The sequence below is a fragment of the Ursus maritimus genome (genome assembly GCF_017311325.1).
Source record: "Ursus maritimus isolate PB19 chromosome X unlocalized genomic scaffold, ASM1731132v1 scaffold_X1, whole genome shotgun sequence".
Lineage (NCBI taxonomy): Eukaryota > Metazoa > Chordata > Mammalia > Carnivora > Ursidae > Ursus > Ursus maritimus.
The window spans coordinates 21,233,925-21,259,193 of NW_024423319.1; the positions used below are offsets into that span (position 1 = coordinate 21,233,925).

The 25,269-nt window shown below is 43.6% G+C and overlaps 1 protein-coding gene across 1 annotated transcript in view; it reads right to left on the reverse strand.

Annotated features, from left to right (window-relative positions):
• The window catches only part of AFF2 (AF4/FMR2 family member 2), a gene marked incomplete at its 5' end in the record, with an annotated part of 301,462 nt that overhangs the window by 195,204 nt on the left and 80,989 nt on the right, over window positions 1-25,269 (reverse strand). The window lies entirely within an intron of this gene.

The following is a 25,269-nucleotide window of genomic DNA, read 5'->3' on the forward strand; positions in this document are numbered from 1 at the left end:
GTCGTCTGTAAAGTGCACAATAGCATTATGTCCAAAAAACAAGGTACTTACCTTAAATGAAAACTCTTCATTGCTAGAAAATGCTAAGCATCATTTGGATTTTCACTGATCACAGATTATCATAACAAATACAATACTAATGAAAAAGCTTGAGATATTGTGAAAATTACCAAAATGTGACACAGCGACACAAAGGGAGTGAATGCTGTTGGGAAAGTGGCACCAATAGACTTGCTCGACACAGTGTTGCCACCAACCTTCAATTTGTAAAGACTAAAACAGAAAAACCACAGTATCTGCAAAGCGCAATAAAGCAAAGGGCAATAGAGTGAGGCATGATTATAACAGTAAAATCTGGACAAAGACATGCAGAGGGGAAGAGACCGTGAAGGCATAGGGATAAGAAAGCCATCTTCAAGCCAAGGAGAAGCCTGAACAGTCCTCCCTTACAGGCCTTGGAAGAAATCGACCCTGCCAATATGTCGATCTCAGATTGTGAGACAATACATTCCTGTTGGTTAAACCACCTTTTTTGTGGTACTTTGCTCTGGCAGCCTTAGCAAATTAATTCAATCATATAGCCTAGTTGGTGGGATAAGACAAACACAGGAATGCCAAGCTACAAGGCAGACTATAGAAAACGACGAAAGGTAGGATGCCAGGGTGGCTCAGTCAGTGGAGTGTCGGACTCTTGATTCCGGTGCAGGTCGTGATCTCAGGGTCTTGGGATCAAGCCCTGTGTTGGGGACTTCACGCTGGGCATGGAACCTGCTTGGGAATCTCTCTCTCCCTCTGTCCTTCCCCCCCACCTCCACTCTCTCCCTCACAAAAGAAAGAAAGAGGGACAGACAGAGAGAGAGAGAGAGAGAGAGAAAGAAAAAGACAAAAGGAGAGTAGGAACAACTTTCAGTGGTGGGGGAACAGTGTTAATTGCTGGGGGAGGGGAAGAAGGCAATAGCACTGCAGGGGTAATTCTCCATATTCACAGATTAAAGTGGCGACAATAGAAATAAGAACTGTAATAAGAATAATGATTAATAATGATACAAACTATAGCCACATTTACTAAGTACTTAATATGTGCTAGGCACTGTGCTAAACGCCCCATAAGGCTTAGCTCATGTAATCCTCACAGCAGTCCTGGGAGGTGAGTTCGGGCATTATCCTGTGCTCCACTAGACACCTGCCGGGCCACAAACTTGGGTATGAAGCCAGTCAATTCCATTCCCCATGTCGCAGTGACGCGGAGTGCATCTCCACCCAGACCGAGCCCACGCTCGGATACGTCCCCTGGCCCCATCTTCAATGTTACCTAAAAAGGTTCTCCCGTTTTGCTCACCAACTGGTTTGTCTTACAGGTGGTCCATTTTCCTGTTGGTGCTGGGCTCACAAGCCAGTGCCAAGTAATGTTTTATAGCTGACCTGCCTTCCTTATGGCAGGGAAGGTATGTAAAGACTCTCGGAAGAGAGCCGGTTCCTTAGAGCTAGGCTTACAGAGCACAAAATCAACACAGTACGTAGACACTGATTGCTAAAGGGCCCAAGGTGCAATGTACAGCCCGGGAGTCTTACACTCCGTGTCCGAGTGGGTCTATGGTGACACCAGCCCATACATGTCCACACCACACCATCCCCTAACTCATGTTGCCTTCCTTCTCCCCCGAGCACAAAAGCTGCAGATCAACAAATGAGTGCTTGACAGTGAATACTCATTTTTAAATTTACCAACTGTGTTATGAAACTAATATATGGTCATGACAATGCAGACACCTATAGCTAATGCTGACTATATCTTTCCAAACAAAAACGTAGAACTGATCATCTCACAGGTGTGTGTGTGTGTGAGCAGAGTTCCATCATATAATGTATTTAATTCAACTGAGGTTCTTCAAAGAACTGGGCACCTTGCTTGGTGCTAAAACACGAAGCATTTGTGGAATGGGTTCTTAACTTGGGATCCATGAAAATCGTGGGCAAAATTTCACATGCACGCCTATGCGCATGTTCTCGCAAGAGGTGCCATCATCTTGATCAAACTTTCTAAATACACTGTGATCCGTCAAAGGGAAAAGACTCTGGTTTATGGGGATGACTGGGCAGATGTTTGAAATTCTGGGGCTCTTGAAACATGGAGGGCATATCCACAGTGCATCTCCTGCGGCGTGAGGTGTGCACCCAGCTCCTGGCCCACAGACACAGAAGCCTTCAGCATTCATCAGACTCGTCCTATAGCCCGACACCGAGCCTGAAGCAGGTGAAGAAGAGATGAGAGAGGAGGGGAAGCGTGACTGTCGCAGGAGTCCCTACTTTGGTCCCACAGACATAAAGCATCAGAATGTCCCAGAAATCACCGAAATTTCACAGGCTGCATCTCACCCGGAAAGTGGCATAAATATCCTGACACTGGGTTCAGAAGAATGAGAGTCCTGAAACCATGTGGATGACCGGGAAAGACAGTACTAGAACCCCTGACTGAAAGCTCATCTCACCAGGCAAGGGAACCATCAATGAAAAGATGCGCAGAGCCAGCTCCACAGACTAGCTTGTGTGTGACTGTGTGACCGGGTCTGAGCGTGTAACTGTATGTGCGCGTGCACCCCCTGCCTCTCTCTGCTAATGGGGGGGTGCAAGAGAAGCAAAAGCATAAACAGATGAATTCAAAGACCTAATTGTTTCCCAAATGTATATGCCGTGGCTCCCAAGTGGAAGCTGCGCCAGATCGACCCCCCTGATGGCCTGTGGCTTTGTGTGCATCACCCACTTATACCCGTCTCTGAGAGGGACGGCCCATGCATGGAGACAGTGGGCTGCTCGGGAGCCGCTTCCACATGTGTAATTAGTCACGGTGCACCTGTACCTAACTGCATTAACAATTAACACAATTACACACACAATTGTGGAATTGCCCCCACTATTTGAATAATTAGTGAGCTAACAACATGATTTGCAGGTGCAATTGAGCAATTATGTACAGTTCCAAAGTGGAATATGCATATTTAGAGGCTTAGATAAGGCCCATTACTAAATCTTGTTCCAAATGGTCAAATTAATTTTATTATTAGAAGGAATGGCACTCAGCGAGAGCGATCTAATCCTTAAGCACTCTAGCATTAGGTACCAGGCACTGGTTCATCTCATCAAGGTATTCAGCTTAGGGGTTCGGCAAACAGAGGCACCCCTGTCAGACTCCCAACTTGTTCTTGACTTTCCTTTAGAATGCTGCTCCAAATTCACAGGCTTCCTGCAGTTTTTTGCAGCAGAGCCCCCTCTCTCGTAAGTTTTAGGTCTACAACCTGAGAGCTCAGCACTAGGGGCTCAACCAAACCATCACCTCAGCTGTCTCCTGCAAAAAAAGAGGCCCAGAAACTCAGTGGCAGTAACGGGGGTGCTACCTACAGCCAGGCCCCAGTTGGCAGGGCAAAGGCGGGAGTGACCACACAGTCAGGTGTTGACAGCCATAGCTGGTGCACCTTGCTAGTTCTCTGGCATTAAGTTTTCTTCAATCCACTCTGTACTCTTGTCACTCCCAGGCTAAGTGAGTGTCTCTTCTGCCACTGAAAAGAACATTCACTAAAGGCTCAAGTTTCAGATGTGCATGATGGCCAAGCCAACTGGGCTGTAAGCCATTTGTCCCCATTACTGTGGAATGCCAAGGAGGAGAGACAAGCTAGACTTCCTGGAAACCCAGGAAGAGTGCCCAGGCTCAGTTTACAAGGCACCCAGGGCTTGAATCTCCTGTGGTCTTGCAGACCCCATCAGAAAAAGCTGGAGGTCTCTGTCCGATCTGTGTGTCATTCAGCAGCTCTGCCCTGCGTTGAGCTATCTAAAAAGAAACAGAAGAAAAAGCCACCTGTGGGTCTAACTTGAATTCCTGTAGATCTCCCAGGGACCAAGGCAATCCTTCCCTCTAGAGAGACAAGTCACAAGTCACACCTGAAGACTGTTCTTACATTGCAGAATGAGCTCCAGCCATGTTGTGGCATCCACTGAGTCATCTATGGGTGATACGTGATATGCATCGTTTAAGGGCAGAGGTAAAAGCAAATGGGGTGTGTGACCTGGACACCATGCAGCAGGGGACCCGCCATTGCACCACCTGCGTCCGTTCTTCATCCTCTAAGCACCACGCGATGTTCTAGCTCTGCCTCTGTTTTCTGAATGTCAACTGCTTTTTCCATATACCACTAAGGAGAAAAATGCCAATAACTTCTGAGTAGCCAATGTGATTCGAATAGGAAAGCCTATAGATCAAAGATGGGAAACCACCCCCCACCCCAACGTTATTTGCTCCGTAACATGGTGAACCAGAAATGGAAGGCTGGAACAAGGATCATTTGTAAAGATCCTGGTATGCTGGAAAGTATCAATCCCCTTTTCCTCATTTGCACTTTGCCTAATTTTTACAGATTTGGAAAATGAGATGAGATGGAAGATAAACTCTGCGTGCTGACTTCTTTCCAACAAGACTCCGGGAAAATTATTATTTTGGAATATTGCATTTTTCAGCCACCTCAGTGCCATATTTTTTTTACTGCTCAGCTGCATGAAAAATTACCTAACTTGTTGAAATAGATTTCTTGACCCACGTATAGCTACATTAAATGGTGTAATTTAATGCAATCTAACTAAATTAGCACCAATTAGACAGGCTAAATTAAAGGGCATGTCACTAATAAATTTTATGCTAAACATATTACTGATGATAAGCTCACTAAAATGCATAATGAAATAAAATATTCTTTTTAGCCTAGTTTAGTCTAAATAATATCCCAAAGTCTTCAGTGTGAAATATACCAAGGAAAACCCTTACTCCCTTATAGAGAAATGGCAAAACAACATCCTGCCTGTATTAACCATGGATGTGATTTGTTTTTATGTTTGTCATTCTGATTTCTTAACAAAATTTCCACGGGGCTCCTGGGTGGCTCAGTCAGTTAACCATCCGACTCTTCATTTCAGCTTAGGTCGTGATCTTAGGGTCATGAGATCGAGCCTTGCATCAGCCTCCACGCTCAGCAGAGAGTCTGCTCCAGGATTTTCTCTCCCTTTCCCATCAAACAAACAAACAAACAAACAAACAAATAAATAAATCTTTAACAATATCTCCAAAACATTTCTCCTCAGGGGGACTTTGTTTTGTAACCTAAAAAGTGATCTCCAAATTTATTCTGGAGCACAGAGTAGGTATAGTTTAAGATGGTACTAGAAAGAACACAAGCTTTGGTATCAAGATACCTAGATTTCAGTCAGTCTCAGGTCTGCTACTTATTGGCTAAATAACCTTTATGGAAGACCAAAAAATGGTTTCAGAAAAGATATGTCCGTGTCCAATCCCTGGAATCTGTGAATATTAGCATCTATGACAAAATATGTGATTAAGTTAAGGGTCTTCAGAGGAGGTATTTATCCTGGGTCATCTGGGTGGGCCCTAAATACAGTCACAGGTATCCTTATATAAGGAAGAGTGTTGAGATGGACACAGAACAGTAGAAGACACATAGACACACAGAGAAGCTGGTGTGAAGACGGAAACAGAGACTGGGGTAGCCACTAGCAGTCCTTAGCATACAGAAAAGCCGAAAGAGGCAAGGAAGGATTCTCCCCTGGGGCTCCAAAAGGTCTTGCATACACCTTCAATGTGGACTTCTAGCGCCTAGAACTATTGGAGAACCCATTTCTGTTGCTCTAGGCCACTCAGTTTGCATCAACTTGTTACAGTAGCCCTAGGAAACTAGTACTATCCTGGACCTCACTTTGCTTGGCTTTAACATGAGGCCAACAAAGTCTACCTCACAGATTCAATGTGACGGACTTAAGAGTAAGTATTAACCCTTGAACAACACAGGTGTTTGAATTCGAGGGTCCACTTATACATGTATTTTCTCGGATAAATATTTTCTCTTTGCTATGATTTCTTAATGACATTTTCTTTTCTCTAACTTACCTTATTGTAAGAAGACGGTATCGAATACACGTAACATACAGAAGATGTGCTGACTGTTTACATTAGGTTAGGCTGCTGGTCCACAATAGGCTATAAGTAGTTAATTTCTGGTGAAGTCAAAAGTTATACACAGATTTTCAACTGCACGGGGGATGGGCACCCTTAACCCCTGTGTTCGTGCTATTGAGGAAGGCAAAGTGCACACCAGCACTGATATCAACCCTATGTAAATGAACGAAGAGGGCTACACTATGCTGTAGAGCTTTTCACTAAGGGTGGATCCATTTGCATGAATAATCATTCAAAATAAGGATGTGCTGATTGTGCATAATTACAATGAATCAAGCAAAAGAGTTGAACTACCCAATCCATAAAAATTACTCTGCAGGTTCCAGTCCAATAAAGTCCAACCAGCTCTTTCTGATCATGCAAAAGGCCCCCAAAGTTCATTACATGACAAAACACTTAACTGATTTTTATTTTTTTCTGCCACGTGGCCTACGAATAAGGAACAGCACTGGGCAATTGTTCTGCAGAGAGCGGCCTGTCCAGCTGGTTGCGAACTTCACTCCCAACCTACTGGTCTTGAGGCCAAAGAAATGAAATTTCCCCCCAAGCAAAACCATCGAGTTCCCATAAACAGGAGGGAGAAGGAAGGGGAGTGGATTCTAAAATTGCACAGGTTGCTCTTGGGCTGTCTGATTTGTTTTTGTTTTTGTTTTTGTTTTAAGTGGCCGTCAGGATTGTGGCCGCAGTAGCCAACTCTACAGCAGAGAGATCTAAATCTGGCAGGAAACACAAGAAAGGCTGATGAATGAGGGAGAGAGGTAGGATATGAAGTCAGCAGAGTGGGAAGGCAGAGGGAAAAGGAGGGGAAGAGATAAGGTGGTGAAAGAGCTTGCCATTAAGTGCAGGAAAATGGTCTGGGTCAACAGGGTGTTAGGGACCTGTCTCCAGACTCTTTTGTTTCCTTCCATGTCGGTCTGTGCTCATACACGGAGAAGAGGACATCCACCTTATGCTAAAAAGGTAATTATCAGAGCTAAACTAAGCGCTCAGTTGTGGATGATGACTGTATGTAAGGTTTCTGGTATGCCTCCTCCTTCTTCTCCTAAATAATGTTTTAATCCCTTTTAAACATTATTTGAATTGCCTTTGCCAATATTCATTTTAAGGTTTTGACTGCCTTGATTCATTTTGGGGGAGAGCTGGGCCGTAAACCAATAATAGTGAGCAAGTTAAAAAAATGCCAGGAGAGGGGCAGGCAGCCATCCCGCCTTGCCATCTCTGACCAGTATGTGCTGCTCGTTGTGTCTGCAATAAGGGAGGACGAGTCCTACATCTTCATTTGAAGAGGAAACTCTCAGAAATGGAGGTTTTCTCCCCAAAGCTCAAGACTGTCTATGTGAAATAACTCATTGGAGCCTGGTGGTCACACATCTCCCATATTTTAACTCCTTGCAAAATGAACGACTGCTCACTCTGATTTCCTGGGAGAGACCTACTTTTTTGTACATTTGAGGGTCTCTTCTTCTTGTTCTGTCTAGATTTCTGATACTGAGGGTCTCTGCAGAGCCAGAATACTTCCCGAGATGGTTTCCATCAAGGACAAAAAGAAAAACCACCTTCTGTCCTATTTTCTCCCCATAAAATCTCCCCGCTTTAAGGGCTTCAGAAGTGAGAGCTAATTTCACCAAACCTTTGATAATGTTTTTCCCACAGCAGCTTTACAACTCTATAGCACACTCGCCATTTGCATTTGTCATTCTGATTAATTCTCTCCCCAATTTTGCATATTTCCAGGATGAATCTCATTTACTACTCAGGAGGCTACCCTCTTCACAAGTGCTTGTAAAATTGCACTGGCCTTCAATCTGGTTATAAGAGCCTGGTTAATAAGAGCTAGAAACAGCCTTCACTGGAGGAGTATTTTCTCCTCTTAAATATTTGAAAAAAAAAAAAAGTAAGCACATTTAAATGTATAGTCACTATTACTTTCATAGCTCCCCACACTAATTACTTATTTTTACAAAGATACATATTTTTTACAGATTTTATTTATTTATTTGGGAGAAAGAGAGAGAGAGAGAGTGAGCGAGCACGAGCCGCGGAGGGGGCTGCAGAGGGGGAGAGACAAGCAGACTCCCCCCTGAGCCGGGAGCCTGATGTGGGGCTCGATCCCAGCACCCTGAGATCATGACCTGAGCCATAGGCAGACACACTCAACTGACTGAGCCACCCTGAAGTCCCCAAAGATACATAATTTTGTCTTATAACAAAAAAAGGGCATGGTATCTATATAAAATGTAGGCAATTACAGTTAATGAAAAAGACTCTGTAGATTCCCCCACCTAGAAATTACTAGAGAGAACATCTCAGTGCATGGTCTTCTAGTGTTTTGCTTCTTGATCAGTGGATGAATGATTTGTTATCATTATACTTTGTCTACTTATGCTGGTTTTGATTCCACAGTACTGTAACTCCATGACAAATAAAAAATGCATATTAAAATGTATAAGGCATCTGTTTTCTCAATCCCACTTCTAAGCCTAAATATCCCTTATTTCTTCATTGCTTTCAATTATCTGGAGATTCCTAATCAAGAAATCATCATAGAGCTTTCGTTAGAGGATAAAACGATTACATTCCAAACAGACTTCTGGCAAGGTTTTTGAGAGAAATCTTAATGCAACCAAATATTATACCTGAAATTCATAGGGGTGGAAAAAATAAAACCAAACCCTTGAAAGTGTAAACCACTCTTCTATGATCAGCGCATGGTATTTAATACATCCCATGTTAAACTCATAAAAAAGCATCATTTTGCCATTCTTTCCTCTTGGATTCCAAATTTCAAACATCCGAGCTGCTTTCAGATGCCTCTATAATCCTTTCTTCATGGCTACACACTGAGATGCATAAAGGATGAGAAATCAAAGTTGTCAGCCATCTGAGAATTTTTAATGTATCAAACATTGCCTTCTAAATACATTTCTATTTCATTTCAAAAACAAAACATGAGTGATTTAGTTTAAAAAAAGTCAGTCTGGTTCATTAACCTATAACTGTACGAAAGCAAGAGTCAATTACATTGCCCCATCAGATGTGTGTTGAGATAATTACCCTGAAAAGAAGATGTAAGGATGCCCATAAAGGCAGTGAAATGTGACCTATTAAATCAGGCTGTAACCTATTATGGGTCAAAAAACACATTTGTAGGGCCAACGGTCTCCTGCCTACACCCAGTCTTGCGTGAATTCTGCAGGTGTCTTTCGCAAGTAAACTTTCGATCTGTCCTTTCATTTCAAATTGGGGTCTTGTCTTCCTACTTTGGCTATCTGGGATGCATGCCTGCACTTCACAGAACTAATTGCCTACTTAAAATTATGTCCCTTGAAATCTATTGGCAAAACCCGACATAACAACAGGCCAAGATCGTGCTGTATTAAATAAGCAGGGAGTCATTTGGGTTCACTTTCCTGTAAGTTCTCCTCCTGTTAATACTTTGTAACATTGATTTCCATCTCCGAATGCAACATCTGTTACAGCAAGGGAGCAAATGAGTCAGCAGCCAGATCAACTGAGGATCACCTGGTGTGAGAGGAGAAAAGATATTTACTACTGTCCTTACTTGGATTACTGCCAGTCACAACACAGACAAGATGGTGGTGGGGCTAAAAGGTGGCTTCTACTCTGGGAATGAAATAGGGCGGAGGGAATGTTCATTACCAGGCAGTACAATATGGAAATCAGGGGCCACCTTCTTGCAATGACAGATGGAAAAGAGAAGGAAGAAATGGTTATAAGGTAAGGACCAAATGCAGGTCTCGGGTCTGTTTGTGGCAACTGCTGCATCTGAAAATGGATGGTCTCTTCTCTTAGATGACACAGAGAAGCCGTTTAGTCCTAGGTACACAGTAATCCTGTTCTGCAGTGTTCAGAGAACTCATGGGAGTCAGCATATAGCTAGAGTCACCGCTAAGCTTGCCGACAGAGAAAAGACGCCTGACAATATCATAAGGGAAAAAGACACAGGTAGTGTCTGGAGGCTTCCTTAAGTTCCCTCCCTGCCTGAAGGGCCACACAGTGTCCTGCCGCAACAGTGAACATGCAGTCACATGCACGTGATGCTTCTGCCCAGGGAAGCCTGTTACAGCCTTAGAACGCAAGCTCTGCATCTGGGGCTGGCCGCATGGACACTCTCTACCTAGCATGTACCCCAATTCCAGCCTCTCACAAAGAACGCAGGCGATCAGCATGGACCACGCTGCTTGTAGGAACAGTCTAGGCACAGTGAGCAGCTTTTACAGTTAGGGAATGTTTCTGAAGTCAAGTTCCCGGACACCAACCAAGGGCCAACCTTGCAAGCAGACTCTTCTGAGGATTACAGTGTTGGTACCACACAAATACACTTGCAGCGAAATGCACTTATACTACATGAAACCACAAATCATGTCAGTGTGCAACTGAACACTGAAAAGTCCTCATAAGCAGGTCAAGGGAGGCTCTGTGTTACAATATGTTCTCCAATCAATCCTCATGAAGGAATGAGAGGATTTCCCCATTCAGGCTCTTCGGGAACCATGGTCATCCCTTTAATTTCTCGAAGGATCAGGGACTCCCTGGCAATATCACTTATTGTGCAATTTAAATTTGCACGAGATCCTAGCCCTTTGTCCACGTCTTTATTATACTTCCTCCACTTGTTCCATCCCCTGCCTTTGAAACCGCACACCTGCCCCCAACTCCACAATTACAAATCCCACTGAAATTTCAACGTTCAGATCAAACGCCATTTCCTGCTTCTGAAGCCCTCCCTGGTAACCCCGGCTGGACTGACTCTGCCTCTCACAGTAATTTCTACCTTGAACCACAGTTATTCGTGTGCCTATCACACACATGACTTCCCCTTCTAGCTGCAAAGCTGCACGAAGGCAGGGCCAGTTCAATCCCAATCAATTTCTGTACCCTTCAGTCTTTCCCCAGCACACACCACTAATGTCTAACGGTACTCGCACCTAGTGGGCGTTGAACAAATGTACATCGGGTGGGTGGATGATGGAATAATCTGGAAAGGCTTTGAATTGGCCCATATGAATTTTGCTGATAACTGGACTTATAAAGAAGGCACGTGTTCACAAGGAATTACAATGCTATAGAACCGTTTTTACTTGAATGCAAAATGTACTTCTTTGAAATGAATTTCCCATTTGGACAGCTGGAAATCTGCAGATCTTTCCTGGGAAAGAGCCCAAAATTTAATATCGGGGCAATGAGAAGGGGTCTGGGTTTGGAATCTGTTCAATTAATTTGGAGCCCTGAGTCCGAGGAGCAGCATTTTCCACATTACTCCAACAACTCTGGCTCACTCCCAAATCACTCGGAACGTCTGTTCTGGACTCCCACTGAAACTACAGCCCCCAGAGGGAGAGAGGAGCCAAGTCCAGTGTGGAGGGACAGGGCCAAAGTCTTTGTCCCCTACGTACCCAGAAATGGCTCTACAATTCTGACCGAGGCAGCCAGGGACACCCTTGGACGTGCAGCACAAGGCATTTAAAAACTGTGTAATGGTTTATTGATAGGGACCAAAAATAAATTATTGTCAGCACTGCCTGCTACCCTGTCACCTGAGTTTCTTCTACTACGGGTTTACATTCTTGCCATTAGTGAAAAACACTCATGCTTCACGTTCGCTGGCAGGCTTCATGCCACTCGAACTGCCTTTTCTCCCGCATATTCCAAATAGCCCCGTCGTAAGGAAGGTGCATCTGGCTTTCCAGAAAGCAAGTCCAATTGTAAAGATTTTTCTAGTAAGCCTTTTTACAATAAAAATTCACATTTCTCTACTTTGTCATGTGGTTTTTCACCTATCAGTTTCCTCCCAAGCAGGGTCCCCACGCCACTGCGCTGGGTGAGATGAGAAGCTGCAGTTTCCGGACCCAGACAGCGCATGCACGCAGCACCATCAGCGGACACATGCCAAGCTCCTGGGCCTCGCTGACTCTCTACCTTCTCATCTGCAAATGGGAGGGAGCAGCACCTATTTCCAAGGGCTGCAGAGGGGAGTTCAATGGCCAAGGCTGGGATTTAAAAAAAAAAAGAGAGAGAGAGAGAGAGAGAGAGAGAGAAGTGAGATGATGGAAGATCTGATTCCTAAGTCCACATAGCCAGGGAGGAACCACAGGCCCCTCATGGACAGGCTGTACAGCGAAAAACTCAACACACGAAATCATATTCCGTAACTTTCTGCCAAACCAAGAACATTTTGGTCAGTGAACCCAAAATGCTGCTTCCCTCCACTGCAATCTCTAGCCAAGAAGGTAACTTCTCTTTTGAATGTATTCTCCGTGTGCTGTCTGTGGGAAAGCCTCACCTGTAGCCTAACCCATTAGTGCCCCCAAACTGAAGGGTCCTACAGAACACAGTGGCTTACCAATGTGTGTGTGCACATGCGCAAACACGCATGCGCGCACACACACACACACAAGTATGCGCACATTTTTGTTCTATTTTGAAAGAGAATCCCAAAGACACTCTATAACATTGCCAGGAAGGGCAGCAGGGTGGTAACAGCAGACTTGCACCTCTAAAGACCCAGACGTGCAGGTCTGGAAGGAGGTGTGAACTGCACTTAATTAAGGCCTCTTCATCTCAGCTCCTGAGGGCCCGTGGGACCCGTGTCTCAGATGCAGGGGCCACAGGCATTCACAAGATTCGTCTGGGAAGCATATGTGATGAGGTCACTGGAGTCAGAGGGATGGACGCTCTCATAGCCTAGAAAAGACTGGGGTGGGACCAGGGAAGATGGGGGCCACCAGCTGGGGGTGGGGCTGCAAAAAGAGCAGAGCACCTGTTAGAAGAGGGACCAGGGGAGGCCCTCATGGGATGAGTACGAGCCTGGTGGGCAGGCAACGTGAGCGAGCCCAATATTCCAGGCAGAAGGAAGAGCACCGCAGAGGCACGTGGCCTGCATAGGCACCAGCCAGCCACGTTCAGAGGCGGCCTCCCAGGGGCCCTGGACAGTAGCATCTAAGCGCTCTGATTCCATTGTCAAGTCTCATCATATGGGAGCCACACTGTACAGTCATCCCTTCTTTACAACCTGACCTACTTCACAGAAGACTCAGAAGGAGAACAAACTACAGCTGACTTCAATGATATCCGCAAATGTAAAACACTATATAGCAGTGTAGTATGGCTCATTAAAAAAACATTAAATATCCTTCACCTACATTACAAGCCCAGTTGTGAAAATAAAGCTGTCTTATTTCATTAAGAATAACCAACTGAGTCAGTAATGCCAATAATCACCCTCTATCAAGATGGCTGTAATTTGTCAGCCCTTTTAAGTTCTTAGCAAATTAGTTCGTTCAGCAAGTGGTTGCGAGGATAGTCTGAAATCACAAGCTGTGTGGAATGCCTTTCTCTCTAGGTTGCGGGAGGCCTTCGTTAGTGGACCCTGCCATCGGTCAGCCTGTACGTCTCCATCTCTCAAGTGAAAACTCTATTTCTGCACCTGTTTGCTTAACAGAACTCTTCCCGTTTGTTTTCTCAAATAAAGACCTTTCATTTAGGGGCGCCTGGGTGGCTCAGTCGGTGAAGCGTCTGCTTTTGGCTCAGGTCATGATCCCAGGGTCCCTGCCCAGCAGGGAGTCCGCTTCTCCCTCTCCCATTCCCCCTGCTCATGCTTGCTCTCTCTCTCTCTGTCAAATAAATAAAATCTTTTAAAGAAAAAAGACCTTTTATTTGAGAAGTTATTCATGCTTAGCTGTTACAACCATCTTTTAAGCCACTGTGATCATTTGACCTATATCATCTCACTATATTAATAACCCAAACTGAACCTTATGATAAATTATCATGTTTTATTTTAACACTGAAAATCCTCTTTCCTTTCCAAGTGCCTTTCTTTAACACAATGCACACAATATGGGAATCATTTCTATAATTTGTGTTGGCAAGGATTGAATCACCTGTACCACAGTCTGGGACAACAATCCGAGAAGTTCTATTCAGGTGGCATTTTGCAGATCATGTTACTGTGCTCCCCCAAATCGGATCCTAGCTGCCCTCTCTTTTGCCCTTAGACCAAAACCTAACAAACAAAAACGCAATCCGAACAGAAATGCGAAGGCCAAAGAAAGGTGCTGCTACTCATTATCAAGGGAGAATCCACACTTCGGTACTTCTTCTGGCATTTCTGAGCACGAGGAAATTCTGAGAGAACACTAAGCCAAGAAGAAAACTGACAATGATCGGGATTGTAGAATTAGAGAAATCTCAGGCAGCATCACCCTAAATCATCCTTGACAGATCAGAATCCTTGCCTATAAAGACCTTCTTAGGAAGGAAATCTACAACGTCACTGAGATGGTAAGATATTCGATGTTGCCCTAAATAAAAATCCCATATGCTATGCGGAAAGGCGTTCTATAAACCCTGATCCATCTACTTGCAGAGAGCAACTAAGGGATACTTTGTTTATGCATAGATAAAACTCTACCCACAGTCAAGAAGTAAGGGGCTTTAAAATCAAACTCCATTGGTGTGCTTTGGTCTGTCTCTCTCACCAGGAACCCATACGTTACCGATAAAGATGGCATTCGGAGTTTCCCAATCCACAGTAATGTGTGACACTGTATGATAGAAGGGGTCTAATGGAAAAGAATGCAGTCACCCCCAAGGGTCCCCTGGAGGCTTAGTCAGACAGCTCAGCCCACTGCTGCTACTGAAGAAACCAGAAGCTTCACCTCAGAAGAAGGGAAATGAAAGAAGTAAAGAGAAACAGGGCAAGAGATCAGGAAAAGTGGAGAATACAGAGTGGTAAAGCGTGTACCATAGAGTAATGGCTTCCTGGGACCCCGTTCAAAGCCCCAGAATGTGGGCCAACACCTTACTCTGCCTCTCTCAACTGCCAGGATCACTGCACATGTCCCCCAGCCAAAGAGATTGATTCTAGTAAGGAATTTGGGAACAAGTGTTTCAAAAGGATCTGTCAATGAGAAGCAAATTTTCCCTTTGAGTGCAATCATTCAGAAATAGCAAATTTCAACTTCAAGATGAAATAATGAGACTGTATCACAAAGTCTTTTGACATCTGCATTTGTGAAACATCACAGTTTCATGTCGCAAACTCGTGCGTGCCAAGTGAACAAGTGGATCTTCTGTTTTGATACATGTAGCTACACATGCAAAGAGACGCTTTGGGAAAAGAAACAAAAGGCACGTTTTAAGAATAAAATCAGATTCTCAAAAACCAAACAAAATGAAGCCAACAAAATTACAATACGCTATTGATGAAAGAAATTAACATAACTCATATCACTGCTACTATTAAAGTTGGATTCTTAAACTAGCTTCCTGTCCTGATCTTGAACAAACAGGCCAATAAATTTGCATGTCCATAGTCCAATTATTTAAACAACTTACTTTATAGCAAAACCCAGAATTCATCAAAACTGGCATCTTTTAATGCTAATTCTAATTAGAACATGCATTGCATTTTGTATGCTTTCCAATTATGCACGAGAAAAGTCAGCACAAGTGTCCTCTCATCATAATTATCTGTTTCTAATTTCAATTTTGGCTATGACTTTGCACTCAATGATGTAAATGTAACTGTTCCTGTCAGATGAAGATTAATTTGATTTAAGCCCTCTTTGTTCTAATTATATATTCTATTTCTGCTCACTATGCAAGTTCCTTTCTAAGCCACATCTGTATTTTAGCACAACAATGGGAAATTTCTTCGGTATTAAAAGGCGACCATAAGATTTCTTTTTGGCACCGTTAGGACAATTCTCATTAAGCTTGTGCCAAAGCATTTAAAATTTCAGCTGACTAATCTACAGGTTAATGTAATTATTATTTGAATATTAAAGCATGAACTTTTCTGAAATCAAGTCTCTAAAAGTTATTGCTCTAATTACTCCCTCTGCTCCCAGGAAAACCTGATGGTTGTTAGTTTATTCCCCGAGCAAATTCCTTTATTGGGTGACACCTTGCATGCTATGCTTCCAACTGGAACCACTATAAAGGCAGTGGTAAAGAGAAAAATCGATCACTTGGGAGTCAGAGTTGTCTATCTGGAGGTCCGGAACTTAAGCATCCCTGCGTTCATCCTCAATTTCTCTTACTAATTTCCTACCTTGCTATTTCACAAAAATAATCAGGTGAAGAGAAATGGAAGATAGCTAACGAACCCCTTAGTGAGTGTCTGGGGTATGGCGTCATCAAATACACATTTCAGAATCCAGTGCTAAAAGCCAGGCTGAGGTTTAACACATATCTTAGGGACCAAGATTTCAGGTTTTGGTTTTTACTCCTCAGGTAAGATGTGCAGTATAATTCCATTCAGCAAATATGTTTTGAGTGTCCAGCGCAATGCCAAGTATTAGAAAAGTTTTTACCAGGAGCATACGGTGAAGTCAAAATGTCTTTAGCCTACAAAATGCTTTGAGGTTCTCTGAAACCCTCAGTTTATTTCCCAGAGTCCATAGTCTCTTGTGGTTCATTATATCAAAAAAAAAAAATGCTTTGGGGTTCTCAATCTTAAAACAGGGTTTTTTTTTTGTTTTTTGTTTTTTTTTTAAGGTCAGTGTTTGTTGTTCTGAGAAGGGCCATGGTACATGTATTTGAAAACAAAGTAATTCAGCACAGCACACCCAGAGTTCCAGAAGTAAATTATCCCGAAAAAGCCTCATCAGCCTAGGCTGTGAAGGTCAGTGACCTTGTACTACAGCCCCCCCCCCCCCGCTGTGGTGCACTTTTATTTTATCCTTTCCAAGTTCAATTCTGGTCACCAAACAGGTGTGAGGTGGCCTGTGGAGATACACCTAATACAATAATATAAAAATGGAAGGAATAAGGACAGTGGGATTAGGGCAAGATTAAGTAGTCCAAATGCTTTCTATGAAAGCCTGGATACTTACTGCAGGCGGGTCAAAAAGGAGGAGCCAGTTCCTGGCAGCCAAAGGGAACAGGGGTCCCTGAGAGGTTAGGAGAGGGAGAGGGCACGTAAAATTAGAAGGGACCGACTAGATGCTAAGGAAGAGCCCTCTCCTTGGATGGGGATCTGAGACAACTTGCTCTTCCAAATCTTCCTAATAAGATGCTAAATGACACAATGGACCATGCCCAAGCAGCACCCTGAAATTATAAGCCCTATGGTGTGAGTCACAATCGGCAGAGAAAGGTGCTTGGAGCTAATAAAGTCTAAACCTGCAGAAGACCATATCGCTCACTTTCAGTGAAGGAGTCTGCAGTCTGGAGAGCCCAGTGAATCGGACAGAGTTGACCTACTGCACAGGAAGTAGTGATAGACTGGACAGTGAACGCTTTCGGGTGAGCAGTGTGCCATCACGATCGTTCCCCTGCTCTATCATCCCGTGATTTGGTGTCTCCCTTCCCCCCCCCCGCATATACACAGAGGACTAAGCTATAAGTACAATGACTATTTCCTCAAACTGTAAAATATCCAAAAACACGTAAAAAGAATCGATGAAAATGATAAAAAATACTACAATCTCTAAAAGTCTCCAAATAGCTGGATATTTCAACCGCAGTGGGAGCTCTAGCTCCCAGCACTTCAGCCCAGCCAACACACCGTTGCTCTTGATTGCCCCCACAGATCCACTGAGTGGTCGGAAGACATAAGGCTCGCTTGACATGTAAGGAAACTGAGGCCAGAACACCAAGGAACAGTGTTACTACAATTTAAGACTACACTTTCTGTTTCCCCATAATGCTCCACACGGATGCGTGAGATAACACGGAAAGAGCCAGAAGCAGACGAATTCCACGTAAATTCTCTATTGGCACAATCAAGGCGCTGAGGTGTTATCATTGCAGGCTTGGGACCAAATGCCAGGTTAGTACAGGCACATTTTAAAATCCTGCACATTTATGTTCTGAAGAAATGTCTCCAAACTTTCGTAAGAGTTGCAGATGTTTTCATTTTGCTCTATTGACAAACCATCCAACCAACAATGGCTCGCTTACGGTGCTTGCAAAGGCTCTCAGGGAAGCCTGGGTGTGCACTTCTGTGTTGCAGAGTGGTTCGCTCTTTTACACATGGGAAACTTCCCATTTATTCCCAGCGATTCTGCCTCTTCTCAGTAACAAACAGTGGGCCCCTCCGCTGTCTGGGACTCCGTGGAGCCAACGCGGTTGCGAGCGTGCTTCTCTCCCAGCACAGATTCTCCGCAAGGCCCCAGGACCATCTCTCTTCCTGAGGAGCCACGGAGACACTGCTGAAAGCCGGAGGACGTTTTGGTGAATTCTGTCGGAAAGGAAGGAAGAAAGGGGACGGCTCTCATTCGTCCTTTACACTGCTTTCTGTAATCAGGTAGCACAGGCAGGAATTGGAATCTTTCGAAAGGAGACCCAGAGAAAACTCCACTGGGGCTTTTCACAGATGCCAAGAGCTGTGCCCCTGCTTCCATTCTAAATCCTGGTTTGCCTAGGCCGGGGGTTCTGGTTAGTACACCTGACGTACCAGGCCTTCGCTCGGGAGTGAGCTGCTGTGTTTCCAATCCAGTCAAAATTCCAACTACGTCACATTGGAACAAAGAAAATAACAAATGGCTTCATTTCAGCATTTTGTTTTTAATTTTAAAATGCTATTTATTATTATGAAAAGAATAAAATTGGCTTTGGGGCAGATAACGTTCCTAGAAAAATGAGTACGCTCGTTCAGGCGAATTTTCCTCTCTATTGTCTCCACCTGTGGCTCAAAACACAAGTATCAAATAAAGCTCTTCACGGGTTTTTTTTCTTTTCTTTTTCACAACGTGCCTAAGAAGTTGATGAAATTACTGGATTCGCTTGGCGGAACAATGATTCTCATCCCAGCCTGAGTGCGGCTTGGGTTTCTCACACGTTCTCATAATCACGGTACCCAGGTGAAGTGGAGTGGGAGGCAGGATCAGTGTCCTTGAAGCTATTGGAGTCTATTTATGATGGATATAGGGAAGATTGGAGGCATTTCCATTAACAAAACTATCCCTGGGATAACATAATGATCCTTCCATCCTCAAAAGATAATGAAAAATGTCTCCACCCTCTATTTCCCCTACTGTGATTTGGAATCAACAGCATCTGCACACAGTGCATTCTGTAGTTACAATAATGTCAGTTGAGAACTATGTCAGAAAATGTCATTTTCAGAACCACTTTGCTTCTCTGAATACATTGTGCCCTCATTGTCACGCTGCATTCATACCTTCTTATCTCAGTAACAATCCTTGAACTCATTTCACAATATTTCTTTAGGAGCAAAACCCTTCATTCTTTCTGGTTTGGGTTTAAATGTGGTTTTTTTCCATAGTTCAAAAGAAATAAGATATGCCCCAGAACCCATAAAGTCATGCAGATAATTAAGTCCAGTACTCAAACTTTTCAAAGCATCAAAAGCAGAATGGCTTACAATTTTGTAAATATCTTCAAGGATCATGCAAACCAAAGGAAAGACTGTTTCACAGAAACGTAGCATTCTGTAAGGACTCCCTCACATTTCAAATCCCATGTCTAACATTTCCAGGATTCAAGTCCTATGTCCAGGTGACCCCAAGCAAAACAGGGGGAGCAACTGTCTTGGATTGCCCAGGACTGTCCAGTTGAGCACTGAAAGTGCAGGATGGGGGGGGTTGAAAGTGCAGGATGGGGGGGGGGTGCACATCTGGGTGGCTCAGTCAGTTAAGTATCCAACTCTTGATTTCAGCTCAGGTCATGATCTCTGGGTCGTGAGATCGAGCCCTGAGTTGGGCTCAGTGCTGAGCATGGAGTCTGCCTGGGATTCTCTCTTTCCCTCTCCTTCTGCCCCTCCCCTGCTGCTTCCATGCACTCTCTCTCTCTCTCTCTCAAAGGAAAAAAAATAAAATCTTTTGTTAACATACATTTCAAAATGATACGTTTAGGGGCGCCTGGGTGGCACAGCGGTTAAGCGTCTGCCTTCGGCTCAGGGCGTGATCCAGGCGATCTGGGATCGAGCCCCACATCAGGCTCCTCTGCTGAGAGCCTGTTTCTTCCTCTCCCACTCCCCCTGCTTGTGTTCCCTCTCTCGCTGGCTGTCTCTATCTCTGTCAAATAAATAAATAAAATCTTTAAAAAAAATGATACGTTTAAACTTTCAAATTTTCCTACAATTTCCCACTTTTCCACAATCAATTTCTATTACTTTTATTAAAACAAGTTATTGGAAATGTCTGCCAAAGAATCACCCCCCCAAACCAAACAAAACCACAAAATGTCTATCAAATATTTGAGGAGTGCCCCTATTCCTTAAGAATCTACGAATAAGTCTCATTTATTGGGCCCCTAAGGCAACCAACAAAAGCAATCACAGACAAGAGTAAACAAATGGGCACGCTTGTGTGCTGATAAAACTTTATTTGCAAAAACAGGTGTCTGTCGTTTGTAAACCCCTGCTCTATACCAGAGGAAATGTGATGTAGTACTGACCACAACCAGAATGTTATACCCTGAGGCAAGACTATTATAGAACAGAATTTCCTAAATATATCAGAATGAAACTTAATCGGACAGGCTTTTACAATTCAGCTTCCTCATGTGATTTCCCCCTTCAGAGGACAAGAATTCAGGTCTTCTGACCCTTTTGCTGATTCCACGTACTCAGGTCACATGGTCACTCCCTGACCACCCACCATGACCAGGGGTCAACAGGTCAAATGTAATGACTTGACAAACCAAGAGTTAGCTGCTTATCCTTCACTGCTCACACTTATGTGTCTCCATTTTATATGTGCCAGTTGCTTTCTGAAACATAACTTCCAAGAACACACACTGCGCTAAGTCGCCACGTGAGCCCTCGAAACATTCATTCTGCACCATCTAAATCTAATCATCCAGAGGAGCGCCTGGCTGGTTCAGTCTCTGGAGCATGTGATTCTCGATCTCGGGGTTGTGAGTTCGAGCTCCATGCTGGGTTTGGAGATTACTTAAAAATAAAATGTATAAATAATCAATCTATCTATCTATCTATCTATCTATCTATCTATCTAATCATCTGACAGTGAGGAAGCTTTCAGTGCAAAGCATCGGTTTTATTTATTTTATTTTTAAAATTCCAAACTATACTTGTGGTTATCGTGCCTGGGCAGGTTTCAGTACTGCTCAGACATAGTGAATGAAGATTCCGATTTACCAGTATCGAGATAACAGAGAGAAATCAGTCAATTCCTGAACTGCCTTTTTTCTGTCAAATAAATAAGTTGATTGTTTATATATTACAAAGGATGTGAATAACCACTATCAAATGAAATGTTCATTTCTCAAAGCCATTAAATATAGAATTCTCATCCTTCACCGGCAAAGGGGAAAGCACAGTGAACTCTTCCATATGAGACCATGCCAACCCTAGCCAGCTCTGTTCTTCCGCCAAGAGCACTCTGTTCAAATGTTAGTACACACACAACATAGCTAACCTTTTGTGCTAAGCACTTCACATGTTTTATTCCACGTGGTCCTTACTGACCCTCTAAGGTAGGCACTATGATTATCTGCATTTTGTAGATCATGGAAATGAGACTCGGGGCAGCTCACTATCTTGCCCACACTAGTACGAAATAGCTCCTGGATGTAAATGCAGGCTGCCATATCCTACAGCCTGGTCTACGCTAATCCCCTATCCTTCCCAGCTCCTCCCGGATACAGGCCCACTCTCTTTACATGTGTTGCTGGTCAAGCTCAGTCCATCAAACTTGTAAATAATCACTAATCAAAAACATTAAAACTCGCCAGTGTTTTAAAGTCAGCTGTTCTGTTTCAATGATTTTTTTTTTGGAAGGAGCAAAGGGCTCAGATGACCAACAGCATGTTTGTTTCAGAGAAGGTATTCAGGAGTTCTGAGCAAAATTAGGAAACATCTCACAAGATGGGATGGTAGACAGAAGCGGACAGATAGGTACAAAGGTATTATATTTGGCAAACGACCGGCGATTTCACCTTACTACAGGAGCCCCTCTGCTATTTTGTTGCGGAGCAAATACAACACGATCCAGAGCTAGGAGGTCAAGACCAAAGGCTTTGATTACGGTAGGCTGGAAAAAACGGAAACATTTTCCTGTAACTAAATATCATAATTAAGCACAGACAAAGCGCTGAACTGCCTCAGCATCACCATGATTTGAAAACAAAAGTGACAAAAGCAGTTTCAGTCATGATCAAGATAGGGCTAAAAATTCGGTATGGGAAGAACTGATTGAACACGGGAGTTTCTGGTTTGAGCGCAGGTAAAGCGATAACCTGATGCCCAGAGGGAAAGCAATCGGGAAGTTTCAAATATTTATCCCCTTAACTCCCAAACTCACTCTGACAATTGCAAAAGGGTAATCACCACGACAACCAACGTGAAGATCCCCGTCTATGAGACAGTGAATGCCTTCAGCCTGTTCATGCCGTCATCTGAGTTGTACACAGCCCAGAAAGATGCTAAGAGGGAGAGCCCTGTTACTGATGTCATTACACGTCTCTGTATTTTTCTCTTAAAACGCCTAATAGACGATGAGCTTCGGGAGGGCAGCGAATGCATGGTAGTCCATATGATTCCTTAACAGTGCATTTAAATGGAACAGTCTCTCAACAGGAAAGAAGAGTTACCACTTTTCAGCACTTGACACACTCCCCGTCAACAGTGACTAACGGTCCCTCCAACAATGCAGAATCCGTGCCCAAAGGCTGAATGGATTCTCTAGCAGGGCCCTCCCTCTTACTGGTCCCGGAAAGAAATGGGGAGAGGGGCAAAGCAGGAAGAAGAGGTCAATAGTGGCTAATTTCATTAGTGGCATTAAGGTCAGATGTTTGGATCCATACAGGGAGCCCATAAACAGCCCTTGCATCCTCAGGGCAAAAGAGAAATCTTCCTGTTTCATACCTTCTTCCGTCACCACCCTGGGACATTTTGTGATTTCTGGTTGCTTCAGAGATATACCTGATTTTTTTTGTTTTTGAGAGAGAGAGAGGTGTTTTTTTTTTTTGTTTTTTGTTTTTTGTTTTTTTGGTTTTTTTTTTTGCAGAGAGGCACAAAACTGAGACAATAAGAGAAACAAGAGGATTCTGGTCCCCAGACTTTTATCATGGAATTCCTTGTGAGGCCTCTATAGGTTTCAGTACAACAATGGCTACTTCTGAAGCCTGGGTACACATATTACAGCAGTTCTAAGGTCAAGGCACTGGTACTGATGGTCTTCCCTACAGGGAAATTAATTCAAGAGGAAACAAAAGATATCAGCTCATGTGGCCCAGAAAAAGACTTTGAAGAGATGTGGAAAACCAAATCAATCGCCAAAAGCTCCTTAGAATTCTAAGAAGCCAAACACAATTATTGGTAATTAAATGTTGAATTAATGCTTATTAGAGTTAGCTTATTAGATTAATAGAGATAAAAAGTCTTAACAGTACGGTTGCTCATGTGTGTTGCATATTATATGCGGCATAATGAGGTCTATCGCAGAATTGATGTGTGTTATACATTAGTGCGCTTTTAATAGGATTTGGAACATAATTTTGCTAGGTTCAGTGATTTTCGAGGCTTCCAGTTGTGTTTTCTGCTTTCCTGGTCTATTCTTGGTCATAGCCCTGATGAACTGGATGGGGAGCTCTTGATCAGAAACAAAAGGCCTGCTATCACACTGTCCCTTCGTGGGCAAAAGAAGAGCTTGTTTCAAGCTAGGGATCTTGTGGAGGTTATTACGTACATCTTAGCTAGATGCCTGCAGGAAGACCGGGAGGTAAGATTTATCCAGAAGGAGTGGGAGAGAGGTTTGGAAGGCTAAGCGGCAGATCAGGCACTGGTGGGTGCCCTGGAATGTGGAGTCACGCAGGAACAGAGTGGACTCCACGTGGCCTCTTCTATCAGTGGTCTGTGGGAAACTGCCAGTTCAGGGCACTGGCTGGAACCTCAGTGTCCACAAGTTGTCCCAGTCCTAAGCAGCAAGGACAAACAGCCCTCTGCCACTCCATAAAATGTAGGCTACACACATCAGAGCTCCAGGAGACCTGAGCAGAGCTGGTAGTATTTTCCTTCAAAAGACGGAATGTTGATGTTTTGCCAACCACGGAAATCAGAAAAGCTATTACGTGAAAAATGGGTCGGAGTCGGTTTAATGAGATATGTGAAGGTATGCCAAAGCGCGTGGGGCCAGATGCGCGTGTCACGAAATCGGCTGGGCCAGATTATCGGGGGCGGTCTCCCAAGTTCATTTATGCTCTTGCCTCAGAAGTTTCCTCTGGCAATATATAATTGTGCATAAAATTCACCCCACAGTGTATAATTTTCTGAGCAAAAAACACAAACTTAAAAATAGCCGCAGAACTATCAGAGCAGTTACAATTCACGGATTCTTTTGAAGAATTTAAACTAGCATTATCAACACCCGGGGGCAGCTATTTTTGTAAAACAAGAAATAAAGAACATCTTTCATGACTTCCAGGAAGAGAAAAAAAGCAGATTATGCATACTATAAAAATGTGGAGTTGAGTGATTCTGGTATGGTTTCATTTCATTTAATCCTATTTCCTCCCCCACAAACAGCTATATCCTCACAACATCCCTAAGGTCTCAGAGCTGAAAAAGGAGAAGGGAGCCTTATGAATGCTCAGGCTCCCCTGACTTTGGCCTTGGCATTCAGGCCCAGGGGATGAGCTGCCCTGGGAAAGGGGGAGTATAAGCTGCAACGTGACTCTAGGAGGAAAGAGGAGATTTTAATGTTGTTAAAATGTACAGTCTTAAGAAGTGGAGTCGATGTCTAAAAATCCTCTGCTCAATGAAGAAATCACTGAGCAGTTCTTGGCAGAATGTCAAACACTGCATTTAAGAAGACAATTAAAACAGTATAATGCAAAAACTATAATTAGAAACATATCTGCACAAGTAACATACTATTTTTCTTCTATGCAGTTAAAAGAAAAACATGAATTTCTGCCAATGTTCATTAGGGTCTTCACCAGATAATACTGCTTTATTGAGGGGATGGTTTCAGCTGCCACAAAGGTTAAATTAAAAAACAGCAAATGCCCCAAAAGGGATATGTTCTTACATCACTACTTAGATTTTCACATAACATAATTAAATCAGGGACGTGCTCTGGCTCGTTCAATACTAATGTGACCGTGACATTCTCTCACTTGAAATCCAATTTTTTTAATTGGGGTGCTATTCAGGAATAAAACTAGATGCGCAAACTCCATAGTCAGGTTATTAATGAGTTGCTGGATCCCCCAGTGGTTTGACTAAATTGCCCCCCTTCTGCTTATCTCCCGTTCCCTCTCCCTCCCTCCCCTACTCTTTCCCTTCTTTCCATATGTAA